Source organism: Microtus pennsylvanicus, chromosome X, assembly GCF_037038515.1.
Source record: "Microtus pennsylvanicus isolate mMicPen1 chromosome X, mMicPen1.hap1, whole genome shotgun sequence".
Classification (NCBI taxonomy): domain Eukaryota; kingdom Metazoa; phylum Chordata; class Mammalia; order Rodentia; family Cricetidae; genus Microtus; species Microtus pennsylvanicus.
The window spans coordinates 104431895-104445389 of NC_134601.1; the positions used below are offsets into that span (position 1 = coordinate 104431895).

General features: G+C 39.0%; 1 pseudogene; it reads right to left on the bottom strand.

Annotated features, from left to right (window-relative positions):
- Positions 1 to 11508: 11508 nt before the first annotated feature.
- On the bottom strand, positions 11509 to 13137 carry LOC142840453 (E3 ubiquitin-protein ligase RLIM pseudogene; annotated as a pseudogene).
- Between the last annotated feature and the right edge of the window lie 358 nt (positions 13138 to 13495).

Consider the following 13495-nt stretch of genomic DNA (forward strand, 5'->3'; position numbering starts at 1 on the left):
TATCTTTCTCAGTACTTTGTGGTTTCAGTCACATTACATTTCTTCAACCATCTGTTGGTAGCTTATTACAAAAATGGGATTATTTTTCCTTAGGGGGTTCATAATGAGATGCAGAAAGCTATATGTTCTCTTTCTCTCAGCTTTCTTATCTTTATGTCAGTTATTCCCTCTCATATATTCTTTCTTTCATAACTATTTAGAGTATAAAAATAGACAATGACACTCATCATTATTAGTATTACTTTGGAATTCTTAGTCTTTTAATTCTTTGTTTATCTATATCTTATTAACTTTTAATAAATTTGGAATAATTTCTTGTTAGCTACAGTAAAAAAATGTCACTGCCCAATATACTACATTTCTCATTTTATCATATGTAGCTACATTTGAGAAACACATAGAAAAAATAAATCAATATATTCACATATTCATATAACTGTGAAAATGATTCATTTTTATCAAAGGGATTTAAGAAGATATAATGAATGGTGTAGCTGCATTAACCCTTTGCAAACAAGTGCCTCTTTTTATCTTATTTCCTCCTTCCTTTGTTATGTTTAAAATGTCATGGTCTATGAGGTTCACTGTGTGTTGTAGTAGTTATAAGTCCCATGTAAATAATGAATTCTAAAACAATTAAAAATTGATATAATTATAATTAAATTCATATTTATGTATATATGCAAGTTAAGTTTGTACAGTATAAAGGCTACAATTTCATCTTTGCAAAAGATGCTATTGTTTAGCAGTGCTTAAGACATTTTAGAGATACCTAATTGAAAGATCTGGGTTCATGTTCATAGCAAGGAAAAAAAACCTGGTCACTAAAAACATAAAGAGTGTGAAATAATCTCAAATTGTTTTCAGCACACATTCACATATATGGTAGTTTGAGTAATAATAATTTATATAAAAATATCATAATTATTTAAACTACTTTTAGCATCTTAAAACATCTGTTATTTTCTTTCTTTTTCACAACAAAATTAAGTGTGCAATTTTTTGTTTGTTCTTTTAGTTTTTCAAGCCAGGGTTTTCTTGTGTAGACCTGGCTTATGCTGGAACCCACTCTGTTGTCCAGACTGGTCTGAGACTCACAAAAACTTGTCTGTTTCTGCCTTTGAAGTGCTGGGGAAAGGTTGCACTGAAACTTCCTATCATGAGTGTGTATTTTAAATAAAACTGCTTAATCAATATGCTCATAAAATTTTAGAAAAATAACTTGAAGTAGTTTTATGAAAATGCATCACAATTTTTAAAACTGATGAAAATTTATTATTGCTGCTAACACCTCTTCATTTTACAAGCTTATGCTTTTGAAAAATAAGGAGCAACATTTTTTTAGAATGACAGTCTTTGTTTTTTAGTCATGCCTTTTTTCAGTTGGTAACTATAAACATTGCTATTTTTATAAATATGAATATTAAGAATCAGAGAATATTGAATTATGAATAGTGTTTTATCATTCCAGTTAATGATGATAGCATCTCTTGAGAGTCCATTTTATACTTTTGGTATTAATAAACTTCTTACTGTCAACACAGTTTTTTCACATAACTTTATTGTGTGTATTTATGATATAGATATCTCACATTTTTGGTGCTTTTTAAATGTATTTTTTTAAGTTTACGTTTCTATTTTAAACAATCATTTTTCATTTTACATACCATTCTCTGTTCTCCCAACCTTCCCTCCTCCTGTTCCCCTACCTTCCCTCTACACCACCCCCAATCTGCACCTCAGAGAGGTTAAGGCCTTCCATGGGGAGTCAACAAATCTGGCACACTAAGTTGAGGTAGAACCTAGCCCCTCTAAGCTTTATCTAGGCTGAGCAAATTATCCCTCAATAGGTTACGTACTTCAAAAAGCCAGGTCATACATTATGGGTAAATTCTGGTACTGCTGCTAATTGTCCCACAAACTTTTAAATGTATTTTTAATTGGAAAAGAATTACATCACTTTTGCCCCCCTTTTCCTCCTTTCCTAGGTTCCATCTCTTAAATCCCTAATATGTTCCATCTTACCATCAACTTGATAACCCTGTTTGCTTTGATTACTGCTAGTACATACTTATGTATACATACATGCATTCACACACACATATATGCATGTACACACACACACACACACACACACAGAGAGAGAGAGAGAGAGTGTATGGTTTCAGACCCAACCACTCTGCAAAAGACAATCAATAAGAGTGTTCTTCTCTGAGAGAAACTAATAAAAAATCATATATTACCTGTACTAATTTGTCTAGGAATGGGATCACACTAAATACTAGAAATAATAACTTTCCTGTAGTTCTTTGTGTAGGAACTGGATCCCACAAAATTTCTACCCTTCCAATTAAACCACACATTGATAAGGTCATTGTGCCAATCTTATATGTGTAGGCTATTATATAAGTGACCATTTTATGGAAGACCTCCTGGCACTCTAGCTCTTAAAATTTTTTCACTTCCTCTTCTGTGATTTTCCCTGAGCCATGGTTACAGGACCTGCAATGTCCAACACTGCAAATTAACCATAATAGTGCAATAATGAAATTAATACCTTGCAGTAATCAATTGCACTCTAATTTGAGTTAAGACCTCCTCAAAGAGTCAAAATATAATACTTGGTAATAGAAACCCTCAGAGTTGTAGTAAGGATCAATGCCCCTGAGGAATTCTGGTAGAAATATTGCATTTTGTTAGACAATTTCTGAGCAGCAATTTAAAAAAAAATCAATAGAAAAATTTTCACCCTTTACCTGCCAGTTCTGACACGCTTGTTGATAAAGTAGGTGCAGTTGGACTTAAGAGTTTTCATTATCACTAGCTTCAGAACAGGAATTTGGATTTTTGTTGTTTTGAGTATTTAGAAGGTTTCCATCTCTTTTGGCAAACTTTTAGCTTAGTTGTTTTTCTAACTTTTTATTCAAATTAATTTAGCATACTTGATATTAAGTATTCTCATGGTTGCCAAGGTTGTCTTACATGTGAATCTTAGGCAAACCAAAGCAGCCAAGGATCTTCTTGAAGTAGTTAAAGACTAATTGTTAGGGAGGGGTCGGGAAGCTATCAGGGAGTGTTTCTGCCACTAGGGATTCTTTGCACAATCCCACCCAGCATCCTAAGCATGCCATTTTGCCTGCAAGGTCCTGCTCCCATGCTGAGAGGATCCAGAGAGGTAAGTGAGTGGCCACAGGGCCTGCTGGCCTGTCCAGAAACTGAGTTCAGGCCCCCTCCAATTCCATAAGCTTTTCTGGCCATTCAGCCCTTTGAGTTATCTGCTGCTGGCTTTTGTTTTAAACCCATTCTACCCGGCCCCCAAGCCTGCATTTTCATCTGCAAGGTCCTTGGCTCCCCAGTACAGCCTGTTTCAGCGTGGAGGGGATCTGAGAGCCTGATCCAGTACTGAGAAGAAGTAAGAGAGGGAAGAAAAAGAAAAATTCCCAAGTACACAGCCACAACAAAGATTGGATCAAGATGCCAAGATTCTACTGGCCTCATTTGAAGGAATAGATGGGCAGGTATCAATGCCAAAATTCCTCCTACATACTGAAAAGCAACATGGCAACACCAGAATCCCGTGAACACACAACAGCAAGAGTGGGACATCCTAACCCAGAAGAAATAGAAGAAATCGAATTTAACATAACCTTATGAAAATGATGGAGACCCTTAAACAGGATGTGAAAAACTCCATTAAAGAAACAGAATAAAAGACAAGGAAAAAGTTAGAAAAAAATCCCTCAAAGTTACCCCCCAAAAAAACAAGAAAAAGCAATCAAACAGGTAAAGGAAACAGTTCAAGACTTAAAGATCAAAATGGAGGTAATAAAGAAAACACAAACTGAGGGATGGCTGGATATGGAAAATCTGTATAAATGACTAAGAACTACAGAGACAAATATAACCAACCTAATACAAGGGATAGAAGAAAGAATCTCGGGTGCTGAGGATACTATAGAGAAAATAGACTCATTGATCAAAGAAAACAGCAAATCCAACAAATTCTTAACCACAAACATCCAGGAAATCTGGGACACCATGAAAAGACCAAACCTAAGAATAATAGGGATAGAAGAAGGAGAAGAATTTCAGCTCAAAGGCCCAGAAAATACATTCGACAAAATTATAGAAGGAAACTTTCCCAACCTAAAGAAGGATATTCCTATGAAGGTACAAGAAGCTTACAGAACACCAAATAAAATGGATAAAAAAATCCCCTCACCATATAATAATCAAAACAAAAAACATACAGAATAAATAAAGAATATTAATAGGTGCAAAGGAAAAAGGTCAAGTAACATAAAAAGGTAAATCTATCAGAATTACACCTGACTTCTCAACAGAAACCATGAAAGCCAGAAGGTCTTGGATAGATTTGCTGCAGACACTAAAAGACCATGGATGCAAGCCCAGAATACTATACCCAGCAAAGCTTACCTTAACCATCAATGGAGAAAACAAGATATTCTATGGAAAAACCAGATTTGAACAATACCCATCTACAAACCCAGCCTTACAGAAAGTACTAGAAGGAAAACATTAACCCTCGGAAGCCAACAACACCCACAATAGCACAAACATCTGATAACCCTTCAACAACACAACTCAAAGAAGGGAAACACACAAAATACAACTGAAAAAATAACTGGAGTTAACAACCACTGATCATTACTATCACTTAATACCAATGGACACAATTCACCTATAAAAAGACACAGGTTAAGGGAATGGATACATAAACATTATCCAACATTCTGCTGTTTACACACCTCAACCTCAAAGACTGACACTACTCCTAATAAAAGGTTGGAAAACGGTTTTCCAAACAAACTGCCCTAAAACACAAGGAGGTATAGCTATTCTAATATCTAACAAAATTATTTCAATCTAAAATCAATCAGAAGAGATGGAAAAGGACATTTTATACCCATAACAGGAGAAATTTGTCACGGAGTCTACAATAGGCGAACCTAAAGAAGCTGAGTAAGAAGGTGAACCCAAGGAAAAACATATAGTTATCCTCTTGGATAAGGGAAGTAGACAAAATTGCCTGGGAGAAAAGTGGGATCTTGGGGGTGGGGTGGGATGGGGGTAAGGGGAGATGGGGAGAGAAAAGGTAGAAGGGAAGGAGGGGGGACTTGGGGAAACAGGAGGATCGGGATAAAGGAAGGTTGGATAGGGGAGCACGGAACCACAATTCTTAATTAAGGGACCCACTTTAGGATGGGCAGGAGAATTGACATTAGAGGGGCTCCCAGGTGCCCAAGCTGAGGTCCCCAGTTAGTTCCTTGGGCAGATGAGGATAGGGAACCTGAAATGACCCTACCCTAGAGCAATACTGATGAATATCTTGCATATCATCCTATAACTTTCATCTGGCGACGGATGGAGATAGAGACAGAGACCCACACTGGAGCACTGGACTGAGCTCCCAAGGTCCCAATGAGGAGCAGAAGGAGGGAGAACATGAGCAAAGAAGTCGGGACCACTAGGGGTGCACCCACCTACTGAGACAGTGGAGCTGATCTACTGGGAGCTCACCAAGGCCAGCTGGACTGCTACCAAAAAAGCATGGGATAAAACTGGACTCTCTGAACATGGCGAACAATGAGGGCTGATGAGACGCCAAAGACAATGGCACATCGTTTTGATGCTACGCAATCTGCTGGCTTGGTGGGAGCCTAGCCAGTTTGGATGTTCACCTTCCTAGATATGGACGGAGGGGGGAGGACCTAGGACTTACCATAGGACAGGGAACCCTGACTGCTCTTTGGACTGGAGAGGGAGGGGGAGAGGAGTGGGGGGAAGGGGAGAGGGGTGGGAGGAGGGGGAGAAGAGTGGGAGGAGGGGGAGAAGAGTGGGAGGAGGGGGAGGGAAATGGGAGGCTGGGAGGAGGTGGAAATTTGTTTTTTTCTTTCTTTATTGTCTTTTTATCAATAAAAAAAAAGATGAAGTCTCAATCCTGAATATCTATGCCAACATATGTAAAAGAAACATTACTAGAAATCAAATCACATACCAAACCCCACATACTAATAGTAGATTTCAACACTGCTCTCTCACCAATGGATAGGTCAACCAGACAGAAACTCAACAGAGAAATAAGAGAACTAACAGATGTAATGAATCAAATGAACTGAACAGACATCTATAGAACATTCCACCCAAACAGGAAAGAATATACTTCCTTCTCAGCATCTCATGGAACCTTCTTGAAAATAGATCACATACTCAGTAACAAAGCAAACATCCACAGATACAACAAAATTGAGTAACCATCTGTGTCTTATAGGATCACCATGGAGTAAAGTTAGAATTTAACAACAATTCCACCCCAGAAGGCCTACAAATTTATGGAAACTGAACAGTCAACTACTGAACCACACCTGGGTCAAGGAAGAAATAAAGGATGAAAGTATTTTTTTAATTCAATGAAAATGAAGACACAACATACCCAAACCTATGGGACACAATAAAAGCAGTGCTAAGAGGAAAGTTCATACCACTAAGGCCCACATAAAGAAAATGGAGAAAGCTCACATTAGAGACTTAACAACACACCAGAAAGCTCTAGAAACAAAGAAACAGACTCACCCAGGAGGAGAAGAAGACTGGAAATAATCAAACTGAGGGCTGAAATAAAATAGAAACACAGAAAATTATCCAAAGAATCAATAAAACAAAGAGCTGGTTCTTTGAGAAAATCAACAAGATTGACAAACCCCTATCCAAACTGATCAAAAGGTGGAGAGAACACTCACATTATCAAGATCAGAAATGAGAAGGGGAACATAAAAACAGACCATGAGGAAATTCAGAAGATCATTACATCTTACAACCAAAGCCTGTATACCACAAAATTGAAATATGTAAAAGATATGGACTGTTTTAGATAAATACCATATACTAAAATTAAATCAAGACCAGGTGAACAATTTAAATAAACCTATAAGTTGCGAGGAAATAGAATCTGTCATCAGAAACCTCCCAACCAATAAAAATAAAAGCCAAGGACCACATGGTTTTAGTGCAGAATTCTACCAGAACTTTCAAGAAGAACTAATACCTGTACTCCTTAAAGTGTTCCACATAATAGAAACAGAAGAGTCATTTCCAAACTCTTTTTATGAAGCTACAGTTATCCTGATACCAAAACCACACAAAGACTCAAGAAAGTAAGAATTAAAGACCAATCTCACTAATGAACATTGTTGCAAAAATTCTCAATAAAATACTGGATAACCAAATCCAAGAACATACCCCCCCCAAAAAAAAATCCATTATGATTAAATAGACTTCATCCTAGAGATGTAAGGCGGGTTCAACATATGAAAATCTATCAATGTAATCCACCATATAAATAAACTTAAAGAAAAAATACACATGGTCATTTTATGGATGCTGAGAAATCATTTGACAAAAGTCAACACACCCCTTTATGGTAAAGGTTTTGGAGTGTTTAGGGATACAAAGATCACATCTAAATATAATAAAAGCAATATATAGCAAATTAAATGGTGAGAATCTCAAAGTGATTACACTAAAACCAGGACCAAGAGAAGGCTGTCCACTCTGTCGATATCTCTCCAACATAGTGCTTGAAGTTCTAGAATAGCAATAAGACAACATAAGGAGATCTGGGGGATTGGAATTAAAAAGGAAGAAGTCAAACTTTCATTATTTGCAGATGATATGATACTATACATAAGTGATCCCAAGAATTCTACCAGAGAACTCCTCCAGCTGAAAAATACCTTCAGTGATGTGGCAGGATACAAGATCAACTCAAAAAAATCAGTAGCACTCCTATACACAAAGGATATAGAAAGGGAAAAGAAAATCAGAGAAACATCTCCCTTCATGATGGCCACAAATAGCATAAAGTATCCAAAGGTAACATTAACCAAGAAAATGAAAGATCTATTTGGCAAGAACTTTAAGTCTTTGAAGAAAGAAATTGAAGAGGATAGCACAAAATGGAAGGATCTCCCATGCTCTTGGATTGGGAGGATCAACATAGTAAAAATGGCAATTTCAGCAAAATCAATCTATAGATTCAATGCAATCCCCATCAAAATCCCAACAAAATACTTCACAGAACTTGAGAGAACAATAATCAACATTATATGGAAAAACAATAAACCCAGGATAGCCAAAACAATCCTATAAAATAAAACTATTTCTAGAGGCATTACCACCCCTGACTTCAAACTCTATTACAGAGCTACATTAATGAAAATTGTTTCGTATTGTCACAAAAACAGAGATGTTTACCAATGGAATCGATTCAAAAACACAGATATTAATCCAAAAACCTATGAACACGTGATTTTTGATAAAGGAGCTAAAATTAAACAATGGAAGAAAGAATCTTTAACAAATAGTGCTGGCATAACTGGATGTCAACCTGTAGAAGAATGAAAATAGATCCATATCTATCACCATGCACAAAAATTCAAGTCCAAATGGATTAAAGAACTCAATATTAATCTGACCACACTGAACCTGATAGAAGAGAAAGTGGGAAGTAGTCTAAAGCACATGGGCACAGGAAACAAGTTTCTATGTATAAACCCAGTAGCACAGACAATAAGAACAACAATGAATAAATGGGACATCCTGAAACTGAGAAGCTTCTGTAATGCAAAGAACACTGTCATTAAGACAAAATGGCAACCTACTGATCGGAGAAGATCCTCACCAACTTTGCATCAGACAAAGGTCTGATCTCCAAAATATATAAAGAACTCAAGAAACTAGACAGTAAAACTCAAATTAATCCAATTAAAAAATGGGGTACTGAACTGAACAGAGAATTCTCAACAGAAGAAGTTCAAATGGCCAAAAGACACTTAAGGTCATGCTCAACCTCCTTAGCACTCAGGAAAATGCAAATCAAAACAACTTTGAGATACCATCTGATACCAGTCAGAATAGCTGAAATCAAAAACACCAATGATAGCCTATGCTGGAGAGGATGTAGAGTAAGGGGAACACTCATCCATTGTTGGTGGGAATGCAAACTTGTGCAAATGCTTTGGAAATTAGTGCGGCAGTTTATCAGGAAACTGGGAGTCAACCTACCTCAAGACCCAGCAATCCCACTATTGGGAATATACCCAAGATTCCCAATCATACTACAAAAGCATCTGTTCAACTATGTTCATAGTAGCACTATTTGTTAGAGCCAGAACTGGAAACAACCTAGATGCCCCTCAATAGAAGAATGGATAAAGAAGGTGGAGCACATATACACTTTAGAGTTTTACTCAGCGGTAAAAATAAATGGCATCTTGAATTTTGCATGCAAATGGATGGAAATGGAAAACACTTTACTGAGTGAGATAACCCAGAACCAAAAAAATGAATATGGTATGAACTCACTCATAAGTGGATTCTAGCCTTAAATAAAATACTTTGAGCCAATTACTCATGATCCTAGAGAAGCGAAATAAGAAGGTGAACCAAAAGAACAATATTTAGTTATCCTCCTGGATATTGGAAGTAGACAAGATTGCCAGGCAAAAGTTGGTAGCTCAGGGGTAGGTGTTGGGTTGAGGGGAAGGGGAGATGGGGAGAAAGATGGGGAAAGAAGGGGAGGATTGGGAAGAGATTGGGGGAATGAGATGGTTGAGATAAAGGAAGGGTGGATATCAGATCAGTGAAGTAGATATCTTAATTAAGGGAGCCATTTTAGGGTTGGCAAGAGACTTGGCTCTAGAGGGGTTCCCAGGTATCCAAGGAGATGTCTTCAGGTAGGTCTTTGAGCAGCAGAGGGGAGGGTACCTGAACAAGCATTTTCCCATAGACACACTGACGAATATCTTGCATATCACCATAGAACCTTCATCCAGCGATGGATGGGGATAAAGATAGAGACCCACATTGGAGCCCTGGACTGACAACCCCAGGTTCAGATGAAGAACAGAAGGAAGGACAACGTGAGCAAGAAAGTCAGGACCGCGAGGTGTGCGTCCACCCACTGAAATGATGTGACTAATTTAATGGGAGCTCACCAAGGCCTGCTGGACATGAACTGAATAAGCATGTGATCACACCAGACTGTCTGAATATGTCTGTCAATGAGGGCTGAGAAGATAATGATAAAGGCACTGGGTTTTCATTCTACTGCATGTACTAGCTATTTGGGCACCTAGTCTGTTTGGATGAACACATTCTTAGACCTGGGTGGATGGGGAGGGCCTTGGACTTCCTACTAGGCAGGGAACCCTGATTTCTCTTAGGACTGGAGAGGGAGGGGGAAGGGAAGTAAGGGGAGTGAGAGGGAAATAGAAGGAAAGAAGGAAGGAAGGAAGGAGATAAAAATTTTTAAGAAAGAAAGAAAGAAAGGAAGGAAGGAAGGAAGGAAGGAAGGAAGGAAGGAAGGAAGGAAGAAAGAAAGAAAGAAAGAAAGAAAGAAAGAAAGAAAGAAAGAAAGAAAGAAAGAATTCTCAGGGAACCATTAATGAGGATGCCTTCCTGGAAAGAGAAATATCAGGGTCGGAAGGCAGCAGCAGCTACAATGGCTTTACTTCAGGAATACTCTCAGCCTACTTGTTCCTCCAAATATACAGAGAGAACATTGAAAGAAACATTTTACAGCGTCTTAAAGTGAGAAATGGAAAAAGTATTGAAGTAATACAACAAAGTTCCCATGTCTTATTAATCTTCCTGAGTAACTAGAAAGTTTGGTCTGAAAAGAGGAACAATGTTTTTCCATGATGTATCCACGAGCCAGAAACAGCTTGGCCTCCTGGAAATCTTAATATGAATTCTGGTTTTTCCCAACACTGCTATACAGGCATTGGTGGAAACAGCTTATTTAGCTTCAGTCACTGAAACCAATGATCTTAACTTATACAATGGATCTAAGTATCAAGGTAAGTTTTCTGTTTTTCCTGGAGGTCACAGCTGTTTTTTTATTTGCTTAAACTGTGACTTAGAAATACTCTTTCCTCAGACCTTGCCAAGTGAAACATGATACAGCAATGTACATTTCAAAACAGTTTTCTGAAAAGAACCATATACTAGGTAACTCAATGACAACACTGTTATTGATCATAAGCATAGTGACCTGTACTGAAGGGGAAAAGCAGACACCCTCACACGTGTGCTTTCTGCCTGTTACAAAGGTTGAGAGAGAATACTTTGGACACCTGACACCTATACGAACAACCCTATCTTTAATCTCTGCAACACTAGTAATATATAATAGTCATGGACTTGGTCAAATAAAAAGCAACTCCCACTAAAAATACTTGTATTCATCCTACAGAACCCAAGAGATAGGAGTGCTATTCAAAAGTGTCCACATGCACGTAGCATCTGAAATATTCTTTCTATCCTGAAAGAGAAACTAGAAAAAAGACACGATTCCCTCAGAAAGCAATGACTCGATGCAGGTTGTGACTTTATATTAAAGCGCCATGCAAAACATGGAGATAAAGGAAGCAATTTCCATTTGCCGGTCACTATTTTAGCAACACAGCTTCGAGAGTTCTGTCCTCATTATATAACCCTTCGTCTGCTCCAGGAAGTTAAGACGACACTGCGACAAACGGGACAGGTGTTATTCTCCCAAAACCAGCGTTCGATGCAGTGGACATGGTACTCATGGGAGCAAGGTAGTTCACAAATTCTGTCGCCTTCTTTATACTGAGTCATGCAAACAGTGCATGTCTTCAATGCATCGTTTTCACCAAAACTTCTCGTTGCCAAGTTATTAATCTGGACATTGTTGGGTCTTCTAATTGGGTGGTTGTCATTAAAGGGGTAAAGTTGGGTTGCTTCAACACCTCCTTCAAACATCTGTGAGATACTTTCTGAATATTCATCAATGGAAATGGGGCCAGGGTTGTAGCTGGGGATGGAAGCAGAGTTGTTACCACTCCATGCAAGCTCACCAAAAGGTGTTGTTCTCGGCCTAAACCTGGGTTGAATTGGAACAGATGTAGTTTCCCTTGATCCAGTATTGAAGATTGAAAGAGTGGAAAAGCTGTGAGTACTCATAGAGGTTGTCCCAGCTGCATGTTCAGAATGTGTAGAAGTGCCTAGAAAACCTCCAGGTTCACTTTCATAAGTGACCGTGTTGTTTGGGATCTGAGACCTTGACCAAGTTCTGCTAGCTACGCTATCTCTCTCTCTGTCTTCTGCCAGCAGAACTCTTCTGCCTTGGTCTCTGGTTGGAGGTCTTTGACCAGATCCTGCCGCTTCACCATTGGCATCTGTGTCTGAAGAGCTTGTCCCTTGAGCGGCAGAATTTCTTGAACCAGAAGCCACAAAACGACCTCTACCTAGCAACTCAGGGCTAGTTATCTGTTGAGGGGCTCTAGAACTTCCCTCGATCTCGTTTACCAAAGGCTGCTCAAAAGTCTGAGATGAGATGCTATGATGAGATCTTCGTGGAATTTCATTTGCTGGGTGCAGAGAAGACCTTCTTCTTTCAGCTCTGGCTCTGGTTTTTCGCTGGTGTTCCTGTTTCAGGCTTCTTGCCCTCCTCCGACCACTGGTGGATGGCACATCTGTTAATGCTTCAGCAGAACTGTGTTCTGACCTAGGTGTTATGGCGGATGATGTCTCAAATGCTGAATTTTCCATTTGACTGTGGATGCTGCGATCCATGTTTTCTAAACTAAGACGTATAGCAGATGGTTCATTTTCATTCTCTGAAGTTTGGTTTCCATTATTAGGGTTAACTTGGGTCTCTAAACTGAATCTGAAATCACGACTGTTTGGATTAGTGTGGCTCACTGCCCTCACGGACTGATTACCTCTCTGACCACTTCTTGTTGTATTGCCAGTCTGTCTGACAGAGCTAAGGCAATCTATTATGGAGTCACCATTGGACTCGTCATCAGAAGAGTCTCCATTTTCTTCTGACCTCCGCGGGGTCGGCAGAAGCAGCGGCGGCAGCAGCGGCCCCTCTAAAATTTGCTGTAGTCTTCTGAAGAGTTCTTCCTCAGTACTTTGACCTGGGGTGCCTAGCAAATTGTTGTCTCTCAGAAGTCGATAGTCTTCTCTGCTCAGATTATTGACGAATCCATATAAAACTTCTTCCCGATCCAAGCGATCCCCTTGCTTTCTGGGTTGTGCTGCAGATAGGTCATGTCCTTGATCGCTAGAATCTGAGTTTTCCATCTTGATGATCAAGTGGACGATTATCTGTCTGTTATGACATAGTACTGAAATCCAATCAACAGGACCTTCAGTTTTATTCACTAGGCTTCGGTGGTCTGGCCAGGAGGGGACTGGCTGGGCTCTGCCACCTCAGCTGCCTGCGAGGCCTCCTAAGCTCTGCCGAGTGTCTGCCTCCTGCTCCCTAGCCCGCCTCAGAATGCCTGGAAGAGACCCACCACTAGCCCAGAGCCTGCCCATTCTGAGACATAGCTCCAGCAACCATTATCTTCCCCATTGTTACCTAGCAGTGACAGAAATCCACTCAGGATAACTTTTCTTAAAGTCACCCCACATTACCTATTGAATGTATTTCAGGTCC